The sequence below is a fragment of the Daucus carota genome, chromosome 3, assembly GCF_001625215.2.
Source record: "Daucus carota subsp. sativus chromosome 3, DH1 v3.0, whole genome shotgun sequence".
In the NCBI taxonomy this organism is placed as follows: Eukaryota; Viridiplantae; Streptophyta; class Magnoliopsida; order Apiales; family Apiaceae; genus Daucus; species Daucus carota.
Genome location: NC_030383.2, coordinates 34732807 through 34750964, shown reverse-complemented (window position 1 = coordinate 34750964; position 18158 = coordinate 34732807).

Genomic DNA, 18158 nt, shown 5'->3' with positions numbered 1-18158 from the left:
TGTATTATTGTGTGTAAATTCTTTTTATACATAGATTATATATTAGAGGGTAATACTTGAAAATGCTTTTAAAAATATTTCTTGGTCCAAAATTTTTGATCATGATTTTGTTAAACTTGTAAAATCTCATAGTATTTATAGTATTAATTGATGATTTATGGAATTGTAGTTTATTTATTAAAATCCATTCATTTTATTCATACTTTTAATAATTATAAGATTACACTAGTACCCTTGCATGCATTTTGGTAGAGAATAGAGTCCAAGGGCATGACCGACTATTCACACCATTTGACTCTTGTAATTACATCAAAAACCCCGCATGCAATTCCACTCAAGCTTGCTAGAGGGTTAGATTGGTAACTTCTTAAATCCACTAACACTTTTGGTCAAGTCATGATGATAAAAACAAGAGAGCACTCAACTTTCTCCAGTTCACAAGATCAAAAACCACCAAAACTCTCCTCCCTCTCTCTCTCTCATTTCAGCCGAATACTACCTCCCTCCCAAACCCTTAAAATTTTCTCTTCATAACCTCATATACACACATATTTTGCAACTCATCCAAGAGAGAAAAATCATCTCCTAGTCACAAGCTTCCATTTAAGGTTAGTTTGAGTACTTGCATGTCATCAAGCCAAGAGTTTTCGACTTTGGTTCTCATGGACCTAGAGTTGAACTCATTGTGGCTTAAATACTTGGACAAGGAGTGGCCTTGAGGGAGTGTATCACCCCCATTTGTCAAGCCATAACCTTGGTTCAAGCCCTCGGCAATGACTCTCAAAGAGCCGAAGGGAGTCCATCGATTTGGATGATTTTGTGGATGTAATGAGATGTTTCTTGCTGGGTTCTTTGAGTTTTAGTCTCTACAAGATTGTTTTACAAAGTTTTAAACATTGCATGTCAAGATCTTGCCAAGAAAAGTTAGAGTTTATAAGTGCATGTCATGATTTTCATAGTATAAAGTGTATGCTGATTTTGTCACTTTTAAACTGGTTTTTGATCATTGCATGCCTCGGTTTTTGCCATAAAATGCTAGTATAATATGTGCCATGATTAGTCATGTTCAGTTTTGATGTATTATGTGATTTTATATGGAGTATTAAATCAAAATCATGCTTAAAAATGCTGAAAACCAATCTGCTCTGCTCTGCTGTGATTTTTGGCTTCGGTAATGTGATTTTTGAGGCTTGATTTGTGTTGTAATTTCTTGTATAAGGCTATAAAGTAGTGGTATATAGATTATAGATTAGAGTTGTTGGCTTGGTTGTTGTTGAATGGTGTTAAGATGGGTGATAAGGTGGAAGGAGGCACACACTAGCACTGGACAGAATTCTTGCACATAGAAACTAGGAGTTTTGGTGTTGATTTGGTTGGGTTTTGCTTGTCCCAAGTGTCCAGGAGTTGGGAGTGAGTTTTGTTATGATTCCAGTAGTCTTAAATCACCAAAGCCCCTGCATTTAGGTAGGTATACACAATCAAAACAGTAGATACCCCAAAACAGGGCAGAATTGAACAATCTGTGTTCTTGTGAGGTTTTCACCTTGTCATGAGTGAGGCCTTCATGGGGCCTTGGCTTAACTGAGTTTAGTGAACCCTTAGGAAGCCTAACAAACCATTAGAACCCAAAACCTAGTGAGAAAACAGAGTTTTAAATCAGTAAACACAAGGCAGTTGGGAAACAGGGTAGTTTTCAGAAGTGTCAACTTTATGTAATAACCTGAAAAGTTTCAGATAGGGCCTTGGAGTGAAACCAAGTCTGATAGGTAGCCTTAAGAGTTGGGAATCCATGGGAATTGATTTGGTAGGAATGCACTTAGTACACATTAAGTTATCTCAGTTAGGATGCAGGTAGTGCAGAGAGGTTACAACAGGGAACCTCACTGTGCCCCTTTTAACATTTTAAACCAATTTGTGTGAGGCCTTTGTTTTGTATCAATAGCACAAGTAATTTTAGAGTCTTAGTAACCTATTAGGAGTAAATTAGAGTGAAGGCCCTAGTTAGAGCATCTTATTTTCACTAAGTAACCGAGAGCAACCTTAGAGAGCCATTGGAGAGTTGTAAGTGCAACTCTTGCATGATTGTCAAGGGTATAAAGGCTGAGTTTTTGCAAGCACTTTTAGGATTAAGATAAGGTCAGTATGGGGAGTTTAGAAGTTTGAAAATAAGCCTTTATGTGCTACTTGCTTATGTGTTTAGGAGTTTAAGTATATAGTATATAATATAGTTAATAAATCATGCCATGCCATTATGTGACTATGTGGAGTATGTGATTACATGATTACGTTAATTATCTTTATACGTATAAATGAGCATGTATACCTATAACTAAGTACGTGTAATGACTCTTAAAGCGATAATTAGCTAATAATAGAGTATTAAGATACGTAACTAGAGAATAGGCGCGTGTAATGTAAATTAGACTTAAAGTGCCATTTAGTGACGAGGTTAATATAATGTGTAGGTTCCGAGGCGAAAGGAAAAGCTCGTACCATCAAGATTGAATAATCTCAGAATCTTGCAAAGGCAAGTTACTACATCCTTAACTTTACAATTGTTGCAAATATATGTGCACCCGTGAACTCGTAAATCCTTATGAATATTTAGTTGCGATGATCACCATGCCTAATATATTTGTAAATACCTTGATATAAATTTCCAATCATATTAGTACCTTTCTTTTCACATATTGCCTTATACTTAAACCACTAAACGATAGATTTCCTAGTAAAACTTCCAATAACACCATGACACGTATACTTTCATAAATACCGAATAACACTTGATAGAATTGACTTTCTTTTGACTTTGGAACTTACCCCCTTAAGTCCAATATGCGTTTGACACATCATTAGTGAACTTGAACCCTTTTGCCATATTTCAATAAAAGATGATATAATCCTTTTTCCGGCATCCATGTTATAAATCAAAATGAATTATAAAATGTTTTCTTTAGTGATTTGGACTAGACGCAAGTCCTTTTCACATATTATTAGGCTCACAGATAGCCTAGGGATCCCATTATATTTGAGAACCCAGCGCGGTTCGGGATTACTTCGCGGCTGATCACCGGCTGTAATCCGTAGTGTCCTAAAATGAATTTTGATGATGATATGATTATAACATGTTGCCATATTGCCATGATGCCATGATATCTAAACCATGATTATCCATGTGGTTTGCCATGCCTATCCATTATATTATCATGAACCTTAATGATTGCTTTATCATTTATTTCTGAATCTGTTTCGGACACCTTTGATATTATTATGATGCCATGTGTTTAGGACTGTTAGTACTTGCTGAGCGTCTTTGCTCATGTTCTCGTATTTAACCCCATTTACAGCTAGCAAATATGGTACGCACAAAGCAAACAGCACGTAAATCGACCACTGGCTACGCAGAGAATTGTTTAAGGGCGAAGGTAGCATATATGATATAAGCGGCTTTCGCTATTATGTTTTGTACTAGTTAGATGGGCTGATCCACACTCTGAACTTATAAGATCTTTTGGGACTTTATTTCACTCTTTTGGACTTGTAATTAACTAAATGTTATCCTTTTGGGATTTAAATTATATATGTAATCTTAAATTCTGGATTTAATATTATTTCACTTGTTCATATTATATCAATTCGTGTGCGTGTGTTGCTTGGGGTGTGACAATATATAATAAAATTGAGTAAGAAATGATATATAAGCCCATAACAACGAAGAAACATGTAAGTTTGGTTAAAATATATAAAAAAAGAGAATTACAATTAATAGTGTTATACATGAATATGTCATGGGATCCAAATATACTTGTATTAACACGTGAGGAAGGAATGGGCCTAGTATGCCCAGTTTTACGAGAGCCAAAGGCCGATCGTGTAGCATAACTTTGATCTATTAAATTAATGTAACTTATAGATGGGCTCGGCAGAAGTTATAAGACTTTGAAGATGATGTTAGTCAGCTTGCTCTTATCAAGTTCTAGAACAACATACAATCATACATAATGATGAACAACGCACAACCGTAGAACTTAGTATTAAAAATCCCAAAAGATAAAAATTTAACTCACTCAAATTTGCTAAAAATTTAACGCACAATCGTAGAAATTTCACCTATCAAATATTTTTTTTATAAATATGACATCCACCTAATCATGTGAAACTAATCTGGACAACGAATACTTATCATTTCCTAACATAGTACGAGGCGAGGCAATTATATATAAAAGTTTTTAGAATTTTTATTTTTTTATTTTTAGTCGTAATATTTTTTTTTGGATTATTTTTGTTTCATAAAAACTCATCCCCACACTTATATAATATTACAAGGAGAAAGGTTAGTAATATTCTTCTATGCATAAACATGAAGTGCTGCTAAAAAAAATTTAAATACGACTCCATCAATTAAGCTCTAGCTCTCAGCTCACTTTTATGTATTAGTTTCTCCAATAATAACCTAAGAATAGCTTCAAAATAGATCAAGTCCACGGTCTCAAGTTCAACTTCTCGTTAATGGGTCAATGGGTTCGTGAAGTGTGTTTGAAATGTCTTAAATCTATGGGGACACGCATCATCAGAAAAAAAAATAAGAACTCTGAGTTAATTGCATCTACCTTCCCCTCTTTCATTTTGTCCTTGTGTCTCTGAACAATCACACATTTAATCTCGCTCCATACTCAGATATCCCTCTACCAGTCCACTCATAGTTACCCCTCGCTGCTATCTTACAGCAACTAGCCAGCTAACTGTGTCGACACTTGTTTCCATATATACAGTATTTATTTTTCATCGAAATGAGTGAGTAAGATATGCGTACATTTTATCATTACGGCTCGTGTTTTTTTTCTTTTAACAAATATGACTTATAGACTTGCAAATGAGTATTTGTTCTAAAAAATTCTCGGGGTGAGCCAGGGTCGAACCCAGGACCCGCGACGACAGAGAATAAATTATTAACCACGGAGCAATCCAACCGTGCTCAGTACGACTTGATTTAATTTAGTTCGATTTTCACGAAACTATTGGAACAAAATTAAGAGCATAAACTACATTTATGTGTGAAACTGTTTGAATCTTAGCTGAAGACTGGAATATGAATTTATATTAGATTATTAGAAGATATATGTCTCGAAACAACTGCTATAACTATGAATCTTGGTAAATGTAGATAGTCAACTGGTAATTAGACAGTTCCAGGTGTGTGCATGTTTCTTAGTATATATATTACTCTCTCTGAGGATTGAGCTGAAAAGTAAAAAACGAGTCAGTACTAGCTACCAGCTAAATGCAGAATTATTATATAAGGAATTGATAGTACAAAAATTACATTCAAATTAGGACTGCTAGTACAGAGATTAAACACATGCAGATCAGTACTACCAGCTAAATGCAGAATTATTATATAAGGAATTGATAGTGAGGAGTTGCCCTCTTGCTTGATCTCATTCTCGATTTTTATTTTCATCATCGATGCGAACGACCCCTAGTTACACTACAAAAAAAAGGACAAAACCGACCGCCTAAAACGGTCGGTTAAGGCCAAAAACGGTCAGTTTTACCTATAAAACCGACCATAAATGTTGGTTGGTTTTAACCTGGTCGGTTATGGCACATTAATCGGGTTTAAGACCTAAAACCGACCATAGTTGTGGTCGATTTTCCTGGTTGCAAAAACTCGCTTCTCCGGGTCCTACACTGCCATCTGGAGCCATGTGGACGCAACTGCTACGTGTAAACTTATGACTGACCACGGTCGGTCGGTTATAAAGTTTGACCAAATACGGTGGTCAATTTTTGGAGCATATCAAAACCGATGGATCAGTGATCGGTTATATGTGTTGGTCGGGTTTAGACCAGTACACAACATTGGTCTGTAAAACCGACCACCATAACCGACCGACAGAAGTGGTTGTTTAACGAGCAGAACGCCTTGCAGGGGTTAAAACCGCCCAGTCATAACCGACCGCAATCGGTCGGTTTTCTGAATTGTCATATGGTCATTGTGGTCGGTTACGTTATAGCCGGTCAGTTTTCTGGTATTCTTAATGGTAAGAATGATCGGTTATATTCACTAACGGTCGGTTTTATCGTTTGTTTAATGGTAATAACGGTCGGTTTTGTCTGTTTTTTGTCGGTTTTCTGGATTTTTTTTCAAAAAAAAATGGTTCTCTGCTATTTTTATATATTGCCATTACCAGCTACCAACAACCAACAATCCCAATAACAAACCAAATTAACAAAAACCACCATAACAATAACAATTACCATATACATTAACATCAACGCAAACCATTACCAACGCAAACATCAAATACCATTAACTACTAAATGTAAACATCAAATTACATAATTTAGTTTAAGGGCAAACCAAAAGCCCGTGACAGTCATCAACCAACATTCAAAATCCGAAAAGCATATATATCAAAATGATAACTAATCTAGTAAGAGCGTCGAGTCGGAATGTGCGGGACTTTCACGAGCACTGGTACCCGCAGCTGCACTAACACCCTCACCCATAGCAGCACCCGCATCATCATTAGCTTCAGCACCACCGCCTTCCTCCTCCGACAGCTCCTCTGGATAAGTATAATCCTTCCTCCTCCTAATTGCTCATATAATACACAATGACAACCAATAAGACAATGAGCATACTCGATCAATACAAATAGATAACAAATATGAATTCATACCTCTTCGACCTTTCTTTCCATTTTGAGGAGTATATCCTCGACCATCGACCCCACAATGTGTACCATCTCCCCACCAATCATAGAATTTCATTGGACCCTTGCACTTGGGTCGGCAGCTGGATCAGAGGCCTCTAGTGCGATCTTTGCAAAATTTGCGATATCTTCTTTAGACATTTGTCGTTGAAATTGAAGGGGGTTCGCACGGACCTCATTGAGCACATTGCGCATGACATAGAGGTACACATTGTCGGGAATGATGGCTTCTTGTCTACGATTGGAAGATCCACCGGCTTCGCCTCTTGTTGAATCCATGTAACTTGAGGCAAGAGTTGGAATAAGTTGACTAGCACGAGCTTCAGGGAATCCAACAAGGTAGTCTTTCTTAGGCTTTTTGCCTTGGGGAACTCTGGTAGCTGACAACCACCATTCCAAGGGCTCGTCTCTATCCCCTGTTTGTGTAACCGACACCGGCATGCTTTCAAGAATAAAAGCATATCGTGTCTACATAATAATGTACATCAATTAGTACATTAACAACTTAAAAAGTAAAATCGACATTGAAACTTTTAAAAAAATACAAGACAATAAATTTAATTACCGCCATGGCCATCGCAGCCGGCGTGGTATACACGGGGTGTTCTGGATCACTTCCAACCCTTGTATGCGTCTGGTTCCATACTTCGAGGCGAGTTGGATTCTTTGCTCGTTCTTTCCTTTTCATTTCATTCCAAAATTTTTTTAAATCATCAATGAAATATATATGTGAATTAAATATTAATTAAGAAATTAAGGTGCGTATGACAGATATTTATATATACCTCCTTCACTTTATTAAAAGACCGGGCAGCGGCACTATGCAACCGCTCGATGTTGCTGCGGTTTGTAGATCCAACGGATGATCTATGCAAGTGCCCCTCATTCTTTTCCCAATAATTTAATAAATTCCTCCAAAAAGGTTCGGACCAATATTGAGGTTTTAAACTCAATTTTGAAGCTCCGCTTTCCTTCGATTTTTGCTCAATGTTTGTCTTGAGCTCATTCAATGACCTCTTTATTGTGTTCTTGATATGCTTCTCGATTATTTTTTGTGCTTCGGACTGGCTTTGTCCCTTTTGTTGCTTGAAATATTTCTACAGTTATAATAAAGCCAAGATAAATAAACATACATATGGCTAGACTATTTACTAAATCCAACTCCGATCAAGATTTGTCATCTAAATAAATGTATACATATACACGCATATGTATGAACATAACATAAACATATTATAAATTATCCAAGACAATTATATAAACAACATGCATACAAATTATATTCAACAAAATAAATAAAAAAACATGCATACAAATCACAATATGATCATAAGAAGAGTAGCTTACGTTAAATTCTTCAACTCCTCTTTTTAGCCATTCGGGATCAAATTCATCAATGTCGGTGAACGTGTAATGTCCAACCGGCCTCCTTTCATGAACAATAGCAAGCAAAGTCTTCTTCGCTTGATCATCTTCAATACTATCAAAATTTGAAAAGAGATTATATGTACATGTATATATATATGTTACTATGTATATAAAAAAAAATTAAACAAGTGCAGGATACATATACATACATATATATATATATATATATATCATGTGAAATTAAATTTAAAACATTTATATAAATGGGGTGCAAGAAAAAACTACAAGTAGACTTACTGTCCTCCTGAAATATTGATACGGATTGGTTTCGGAGGGACTTTTTCAAATAAACCAGCTGAATGGGATCGTGGCCTCCTAATTACCCTCCGTCTGAGAAACTCCTCTCTCGGGTTGCCTTCATTCAGATTCTCCCCGCCTTCATCCGAATCAGTTGGTTCATCATGTATAGCCAAGGTGCTAGACTTTCCTTTATCCTTCCGGGTGGAAGTTGTCTCCTTGCCTTTCCCTTTTCCCTTGCCCTTTCCCTTTCCCTTGTCCTTACCCGTATCCTTGGCCTTCCCCTTGCCTTTTTCTTGCCATTAAGGTAATGATCATCACCACAAGTATGACAAATCACCACAAGGTGCCCTAATCAAACACCATAAACACCATTGGTTAGAATATGAATCAAAAAATCGACTTTAAATGCAAACCACAACCCCTTATGAATCAATATGCCAAATGCAAACCACAACACCTTAATTATATCACATAAATTTGTATCACAATCAATTATGCAAACCACAACACCTTATGAATCGACTCCTTTTTAAACATAAAAACGCAAAAATTAATGCAAACCACAACCCCTTATGAATCAAAATGTCATATGCAAACCACAACCCCTTGATTATATCACATTAATTTGTATCACAACCGATTATGCAAACCACAACACCTTATGAATCGACTCATTTTTGAACATAAAAATGCCATAATTAATTAATGCAAACCACAACCCCTTATGAATCAAAATGCCAAATATAGTCCACAACCCCTTAATTATGAATCAAGAATGCAAAATAGAATCAAAATGAACAACCATACAAATTTAAAATACAACCACAAAACCAACAAAAAAAAAACAAATTCCATGCCCTCCTTATGAATGTGAGTACAAATTTTAAGCAAATTTAACAATTGAGCAACAAATATATACAAACTTGAATATACAAAAATATAAATACAAATAAAAAACAGAGAAGCCATCATTTTCATTCTCATGACATAACCGACGACAAGAACTTGCATGTAAATTTCAAAACTCACATATACAAATTATATATACATACAATGCATACATATAAAAGCTTGAAAACTAAACAAATTAAACAAATTTAAGTTGAATAGTGCTCAATACTAACACAAAAGCCAAGCACATGGTTCAATCCTACCCAAAACTATAAGAACTGAACTTGAAAAGAGGGTTTTCGATTCTTACCGAGGAAAAAGAGTTTGGAGAGGGTTTTCGATTCTTCATTCTTGCTGCCATTGATGTTAATTTGCACTTAAAGTTAAAGTAGTTATAGCCTTGAAATCGAGTTGAAGTTGGAGTTGGTTTGAGAGAGTTCAGAGTTATCTGAGAATGAAGAGGAAAGGGGGGCGGTTTATTTGTTTAAATATTGACGCGACAAAACCGACCGGCAACCTGGTCGGTTTTGACCTGGAAAAATATGCAAAACCATGGAACGACGTCGTTTCTCTCGCGGGTGATTTAATTTTCCACGAAAAAATTTATTTTCCACGTAAAAATATAATCTGTCGGTTTTATATTAAATATCGGTCGGTTTTGTGTTCTTTTAAAATTATTTTCTTAATTTAATATTTTATTTATATAAAGTTTTCACTATAAAAATGTATTTCGATTCATCGAAATCATCTGATTTTTTAACTCCACGTTGATGAGATTATTTTTTTAACATCCGTACGGTTGGATCGTTCAAATAATAAAACATCAATTTTTTAATAATTAAGAGTGAACAACGTAATTCTAAAAAGACTTCTGGTATATGATCAGTCTTCTGTTTATCGGATCCGTACATATAAAAAAATATTTTTTAAAGTGTCTAAAAAATTAAAACATCTTACTCAAGTTTATAAAAAACATGTGTGACTTCGTAACGTGAAAATTAGGCGAATTGTACTTTTTAAAATATATTCTCTTAATTTTTTTTTTTACAACAACTGTTGTCCCTGGTCACTAACTTCAGTGTCAGAATTAGGTGCAAGTAAAAATTCTCTTATCATCATGACGTGAAAAAATAAGAACCATGTTTTCACATTAGTACATATATTCTCTTTAGAAGAAAATATAAATATTTACTAATGGTTAGACTACTAGTGAAAGTAGCAATTACATAAAGGAACCAATTGTTTACAAAATTTCGTTACATGTTCTTGTAATGGGTGATAAATTTTAAGTGTATCAATGACGTTAATACTAATTAGATGTTCAATAGGTTTATATCTGACAAGAGTCATTTTTATTTTATTTATATTACATTTCAAACAGAGATATGAGGCATGAGTCATATAATGATTTTAAAATATCTATTTTAATCAACTCATATAGTTATTAGTAATTACAAAGTTGTGTTCGAAATATTATATATGTAATCATAGACCAGCACAAGGAAAAATTCAAATCTGACTTTAGAGTTGCTCTGGTTTATTAATACATATTGGAAGCTTGTCAAGGAAAAACGTTTTTGCCATCGAACTTCCACCAACCATAGTTGAGGAGAAACATACCATTCTAAAACTAGTATTTGCATTAGGTTTATAAAAATTTTCATGATGCTGTTATCTACAGATGTTTGCTCACCAGAAATTTTGCACTGGACTATGTATGTGCAAACTAGAAATATAGGGTGAATAGTAATTAAAGTGCCATGTTTCCAACAATAGCAAAAAAATAGGTATTGTGCAACTTTTAAGAAATTTAACTTACAGAAAGTAGTATTAATTAACTTACTTCAACACGTCACCATGTCTCGGGTGCCCTTTGTGCCCAAACAATGTTTGGCGCCCTTTCTGCCCAAACAGCAACACTCCCTAGACTTCTGTGCACATCCAACACAACTAATTTGGAAGAGAAAAATAAATTTCCATTATTATTTGGTATCAGAATCAAAAGTTGGATCTATGGTATACATCACAAGTAGAGCAAAGTTAAAAATTGTCATTCCAAGCATTGTATTGGGAGAGCAAGTAGACTAGAAGAAATAAATAAGGTAAGGGCACGTAAAGTATTGTATTCGACAATCTGAAAAAGAAGGGGACAACTCAAATAAGCTGTTGCCATTAACATTAACATTATGGATCTGATTGGATTGTGTAGTACATAGCAAAAAGAATTTACTAAAGTGTTTAGGTATGACATTTATCATTAAATAATAATATAACCAAAGAGATTTTATATATAATCTTATAAAATTAAAAACTTACCCATGGTTGAAGGATGTATATTTTGTGGAGTATTTTCTTCATTATTTCTGCAATTATAAAACATTCATAATTATACATAAATCTTATATTAATCCAAATAGACATCTATCACTAAAATAAAATTCATGAATCATGACTACTCATCAATTGTAAAAAAATAGCCATCAATCATAGACATCAATTAAATATAATACAAATTCAAGTATGAATGTCACTTAACATTCAAAGTGACAAATTCAAACTCATAATTATAAGCTCACTTAGAATGGGAAGTAAGAAAATTGTATAATAATATACTAAAATGAAAAATATCACTACTTGACATTAGAACATCAAAAATACACATATATATTTTCACAAAAGAAACACACACACACACACATATAAGTCCTACTCCAATAGAAACCAAATTAGCGTAAAAACTAAAAACAAGTTTCTGGACAGTTTTTTATCACTATTTTTAACTACAGAATTCACTAATTTGTACATAACATATCACTAATTTATATCTCACGAATATAAATATATATATATATACACACATATATGCAACGTATATGACCATCATCTTCACCCAAATCGTAATAATGGACCTCTTACCACCATTACCAAACGTTTCTATGACTTGCCACCATTGTCTATCATCACCAATGGTCACATACACTTTCCATCATAACTTATAAAACTAACGCCTACTTACCATCATCATACAACTTCCCTTGTGACTTCCGACCACCAAGAACCTTCCTACGGATGAAATTAATCATCTATAATCGATTCTCAATAATTTAGATAAGTAGATTTTCTCAATTTTGATAATAAAAATCACTCTTTACATACTGTATAAAAACAGTGATTAGTGCAGTATAAATTAGTGATACCCGTAGTTATAAATAGTGGTAGGGAAACTGGTTTTTAGTTTTTATTTTAAGAGTGGTTTCTATTTGGTCATGAGCATATATATATATATATATATATATATAATTTCAAACTAGATATGATGATCCTTACGGATTCTGATCCTATATTAATCGAAAAAATTTCTTATTTTACCGGAATTTGAGCCGAGCCAAAAATCGACCCTTGGAACCCCAACCAGTTCAATTCATGCAAAATCAACATTAGATCTAAGCGAATTAGATCTTAACTGAAACTTAATATATGTTATAACCAAAAGTGATCCAATCCAAATGGATCCGATCGAAACTGATCGATCTGATCCGAATTATAAAGTCTACTTACAAATAATATATAAATCTAATAGATTTAACAAAAATTGAAAATAAAAATACCACTTGCACTCGATTGTACCACTTAATTGAAAACCAAATTACAGACGCACAAATTTAAAAACATAAAAGTTGGATCATACAATAAAACAAAATAAGTACTAATTGATTCACAAAATTTATTTAATGTGTAAATTCATTTAGATTGTAACTTATAGTGATTTAGATAAAGTCGCCATCCAATCATTTTTGAACGTATAACAGAAAAGATCAATGAGAAATCATGCAATAATCACGAACAACTCAACCCTCCGATTTCGAATTGTATTATTCTTCTTGGTGGTGGTGTGTTTTATTGAACGTGTACTTTTTCTTGATATAGAAGGCAAAAGAGGAGAATTTTATCAAGGCGGAGATGGAGAATAGAGAAATGATGAGAGGCAGTGCCAATGTAATGTGATGCGAATAAAAGGTACCTAATATATATAATGCAATTTAGTAAGAAATGATATATAAGCCCATAACAACGAAGAATTACCGGAAATGGTTTTATACATGGGCTCCAAATATACTCGTACTAAGAGTTAACGAAGAAATGGGCTTAGTATATATGCCTAGTTTTAATAGGGACAACATGCCGGCTCGTGTAGAATAACTTTGATCTATTAAATTAATGTAACTTATATGGGCTATAAGAACATATAAAGCTTTGGAGCCAGTTATCTTCCATTAAGTTCTTGAGGAACATGCATAAAAGAACAAAGCACATCCGTAGAATCTAGACATAAAATAGAATGTTTGTGGATTGTGTTTGAATTGGGCTTAAATCAGATCCATGGAATAGACAGAACTAAATGGATAGTTTCTGATTGTGTTGAGATGAGCTTAAATTAGGTCCAGAAAATGGGCGGAATGAAATAGACTTGCAGATCCACTAATTGGGTTGAATGAAATAGACTTTCGCTATTGTCAGGGCTGGTCAGGTTTTTTTAGATGAACGTTTCTGACCAACTCTATCAGTTCCTAGGTAGCCATGGTGATTCTTCTTGATTGAGCTTTCACTAACTTCATGCTGAAGCCATATATTCCTGGATTTTTATTAGGAGAGTCTAGAAGTTGATTAGATGATGTTGAATTGTTGATAATATGAATCGCAGGTCCTTTACATAGTTACATGGTTCTAGGTATATAACTTCTAGATGCGAGTTAATAATTCGGACTCTAATCGAACACTTCTTATTCCAATCTTATTCTATCCCTTTACATGGGTTGTAAGTTCAAATTTAATTAATATTATGTTGTTCACTACAAGGACAATTCAAGCAACCTCATGACTACATATTTGAAATTCCGAAAACCTCATGCTAAAAAATTACAGTAAACTATTAACGACCCGCAAGAGGGCTAACGAAGATATCCTTGCACAGACTTGGTGGTGAACTACTCCATCATGTAGCAACAAGTCGTTGCACAAAATTTCCTCCCATATATCGGTTGTTTTGGCAAAGGAAACCAAATGGCGAAATGAAACTCTCCTCATACCTAACAGTTGAGTCTACCTTCATTTTTCTAATTTTTTATAATCGAGCACTAATTTTGATGGCTTTGTTTTCCCTATATATACACTTTTATATGATTTTATTCCCATAATTTTAGTATTTTGTAATTAATCGGGGTTTTACCAATTGATTTCAAGTGTTTAACGGCAGGAAAATAAATATTCCTAAAGTTGGATTAAATCAAGCTTATTTGGACTTAATCATATGAAAATTCAGATTTTATGGATAGCTGCAAAGCAAATCTTGTTTGTTCAGATTTTATGGATAGCTGCAAAGAAAATCTGGTTTGGGCCATAACTTCAGTTCCGGACGTCAGAATTAGGTGATTCAATAGCCCAAGAGAAAATATTCGAATTTTCTACAAGTTTAAAGTGGTTCAAATAGAGAAATCCTACTCGAGCAGCCCTAAATGAGGCCAAAAATCAGCCTTTAAATTTCTTTTGAAAATCCAACTTATTTTAGGAAATGGGATTTGCTTTTCAAGGAAACCATTAAAAACACTATTATAATTAGGTTTTGTATCATTAGAGATATATCAGATATTGCTTGTATTGAGAGAGAGCACTACACCAAATTCTCATTCACACAACTGTCATCAGACAACGGTCGAAAATATACCCGTTGTCCCAAAAAATCAAACCACGGGGTTTTCTTCGCTATTAAAAAACTGTTGTCTTTCTTTCCCTCCAACAACGTTTATAGAGGATTTTGCACACTATTGTCTAAGCTGTTCGACTTCACTTATTTAGACAACTGTGTTTTCACGCACTGTTGTTTATAACTATTTTAGACAAGAGTGAACCAATGTTGTATGTTCAAAAATTCATTCTATCTTAAGACAACTGTTATTTTACGAGCAGTTGTTTGTAACCCTTTTACATAATGGTGCATGCATGTTGTATGTACAAAAATTCATTCCATCTTAAGACAACAGTTTTTGACAACTCTGTTGTCTAATTTAGGCAATGGTTATTGAAAGTATGGGATAATAGGGGTTCATACAACAGTTTCGAACAATGTTGTATGAAAATCCTGTTGAGAAGACAGTTAACTGATTAGCAAAAGAAACCGTTGTCTATACAGCAAAGATGGAAAAAAAAATTGACTTGCACATATTATATATCCTAACTCTGTACACAAACCAAACAATAAGATGCCCCATCTGAATAAACCAAACCAACAGATAATACCATAAATCAGCCAAAGGTCCAACCAACAACAAACTAGAGATCCTCAATCAAAATTGTAAGCCATTCCTCAAAATTGGCAAACCATACACTTTCAATTGGACAAGACAGAGATTTCAAATTACATTGTTCAACATATATACAAGACATCGTTGTTTAGTAGTGAATATTACAATGAAAATGGAACACAATCCTTGTTTACTGCCTTTGGTAACATGCATGCTGCTTAGCCATAATTTTGCACGCCTTAGACACCGTATGCTGGTAATCCTGCATAAACACAAAAACAAGTGATCAACATTAATTTACACAAGTTTGATGTGGAAAATTTTATAATTTTATCTTCTGCAGTAGATAACATATTTCCGAGCCCTGTTTCTGCAGTAGAAGCTAGCCATACTTGTATGTCCGCCGAATGATTATTTTTGCTATGATAAAATCATCATCTATTATAACAAGAGCATCAACCAGCAGCATTCAAAAATTGAGAACTCAGTCAACTAGATGATGATTTTATCACGGCAAAAGTAATCTCATCAAGGGGTTCACGAGAAGTACATGTAGATAATATGAGCTTCACCTACAAAAAGAATAAAGTCAGCGGTACATGGACTCAAGTTTCTATAAATAATTATATATATTACCACGATGGAAGTTGAATCCATTCTTCTTCCTCTCGCATATAGCTAGTATTTTCATCGTCCAGTTCATCAACATTCGGGAACACGAGCAACTGCAGCTCATTCTCAAGTTCTATTTCTACAGAGCCTTCATTTTCATCATCACAGTGGTCATAAAAGTTCTTTTCCGGGACTTTCAACACCACAGACCAAAATTTTTCAAGAGTATCATCAATGTAGCAAACTTGCTTAACATGTTTCCCTAAAACAAAAGGATCATTTAAAAATCCTAATTTGTTTAAATTAACCAATGTATATCCCAAGTCATCAACCTTAACCCCTTTGTTCATATCTACCCAATTGAACGAAATATAGGGACTCTAAAATTGTTATAGTCTAGCTCCCATATACTTGTTATAACTCCATAGTAGGTATGTGAAGCATGTTCAACAGATTTTATTTTTTCAGAAAGCATTAATGTATCTGCAACAACACAAACACCACTACACTGTACTTGTCTATTTCCATCACGCTCCTTGGTGCTATAACTAACCCCGCTGATTTTATAACCACTAAACATAGGAACATTCTTGTTAGGCCCTTCTGCCATCCACCTTATATTATCACCTATGCTATTATGGTCATGGAGCAATTCCGTCTCAATCTGTACAATAAAAAAAATTTAAACAATCTTTTTAGATCTGTGTTTTAATTTGTTATTGGATGTCTTCGACTTCTTATATTACTTCTCTATATCGTTTTTAAATAGGACTATGTAACACGGTAATAAACACAGAATTAAAACTTACCTTTTTCCTGAACCATTCGGGGAATTGTTCATTCTGCTTGGTTTTTAGCCACACCTCGTCATTTTCATGCTGCTGGTATCTTACCATTAAAGATGCCATATGTTCACTACAAGTTAGATCAATTGCTTCAATATATTTACCGAATTGCAGATAATGAGAAAATAACAGAATACACACACACACATGTCAGTAACTTACTCAAAATATTGCCTGACGTCATTGCTATTTTGCAGAACACATAAGTGTGCTAGATGCAAGTCCTCTTTGCTTGGCTTGATCATTGTCGCACCAGATAAAGGTTTGCTTATTGCATGTTGCTCATGCCTATCATTTTTTGGCAAACCTATGGTAGCTTCTTCATAATTGACCAAACGTTCCACGGCCTCTTCGGCAACATATGCCTCGGCAATACAACCTTCGGGATGAGCAGCATTTCGAACATGTCCTTTAAACGCCTTCATATATCTCTCAAAAGGATACATCCAACGTAGAAAGATTGGCCTGCAAAGCTTAACCTCTCTCACAAGATGAATTGAGAGATGGATCATGACATCGAAGAACGAAGGTGGAAAGTGTTTTTCCAACCGGCATAATGTTTCTACCAACTCAGATTGCATTTTTTCCAATTTATCTACATCGATGACTTTGCTGCAAATTGCCTTGAAGAAAAGGCAAAACCTTATTATTGTGCACCTGACTTTTTTGTGCAGTACCGACCGAATCGCAATTGGAAGCAAATGATGCAATATTGTGTGGCAGTCATGAGATTTCATTCCAACAAGCCGAAGTTTTTCCATATTTACAAGATTCTTGATATTTGAACAAAATCCATCCGGTAACTTCATTTGAAGAAATGATGAGCAAACTACCTTCTTTTCTGCATTCGATAAGTTCCATGAAGCCAAAGGTACCTTCTCTTTCTTTCCGGGAGTTTTTGGCCTTAGCTCCGTTCTTATTCCCATTTCTGCCATATCGAGACGGACAGACGCCCTATCTTTTGTCTTTCCGGGAATATTTAGCAAAGTTCCAAGTAAAGCCTCACATATATTTTTCTCGATGTGCATCACATCGAGAACATGCCTAACCGACAAAAATTTTCCAATACTCAAGTTGAAAGAAGATAGATAACTTCTTCCAAACTGGTCTAGCATCACCTTTCT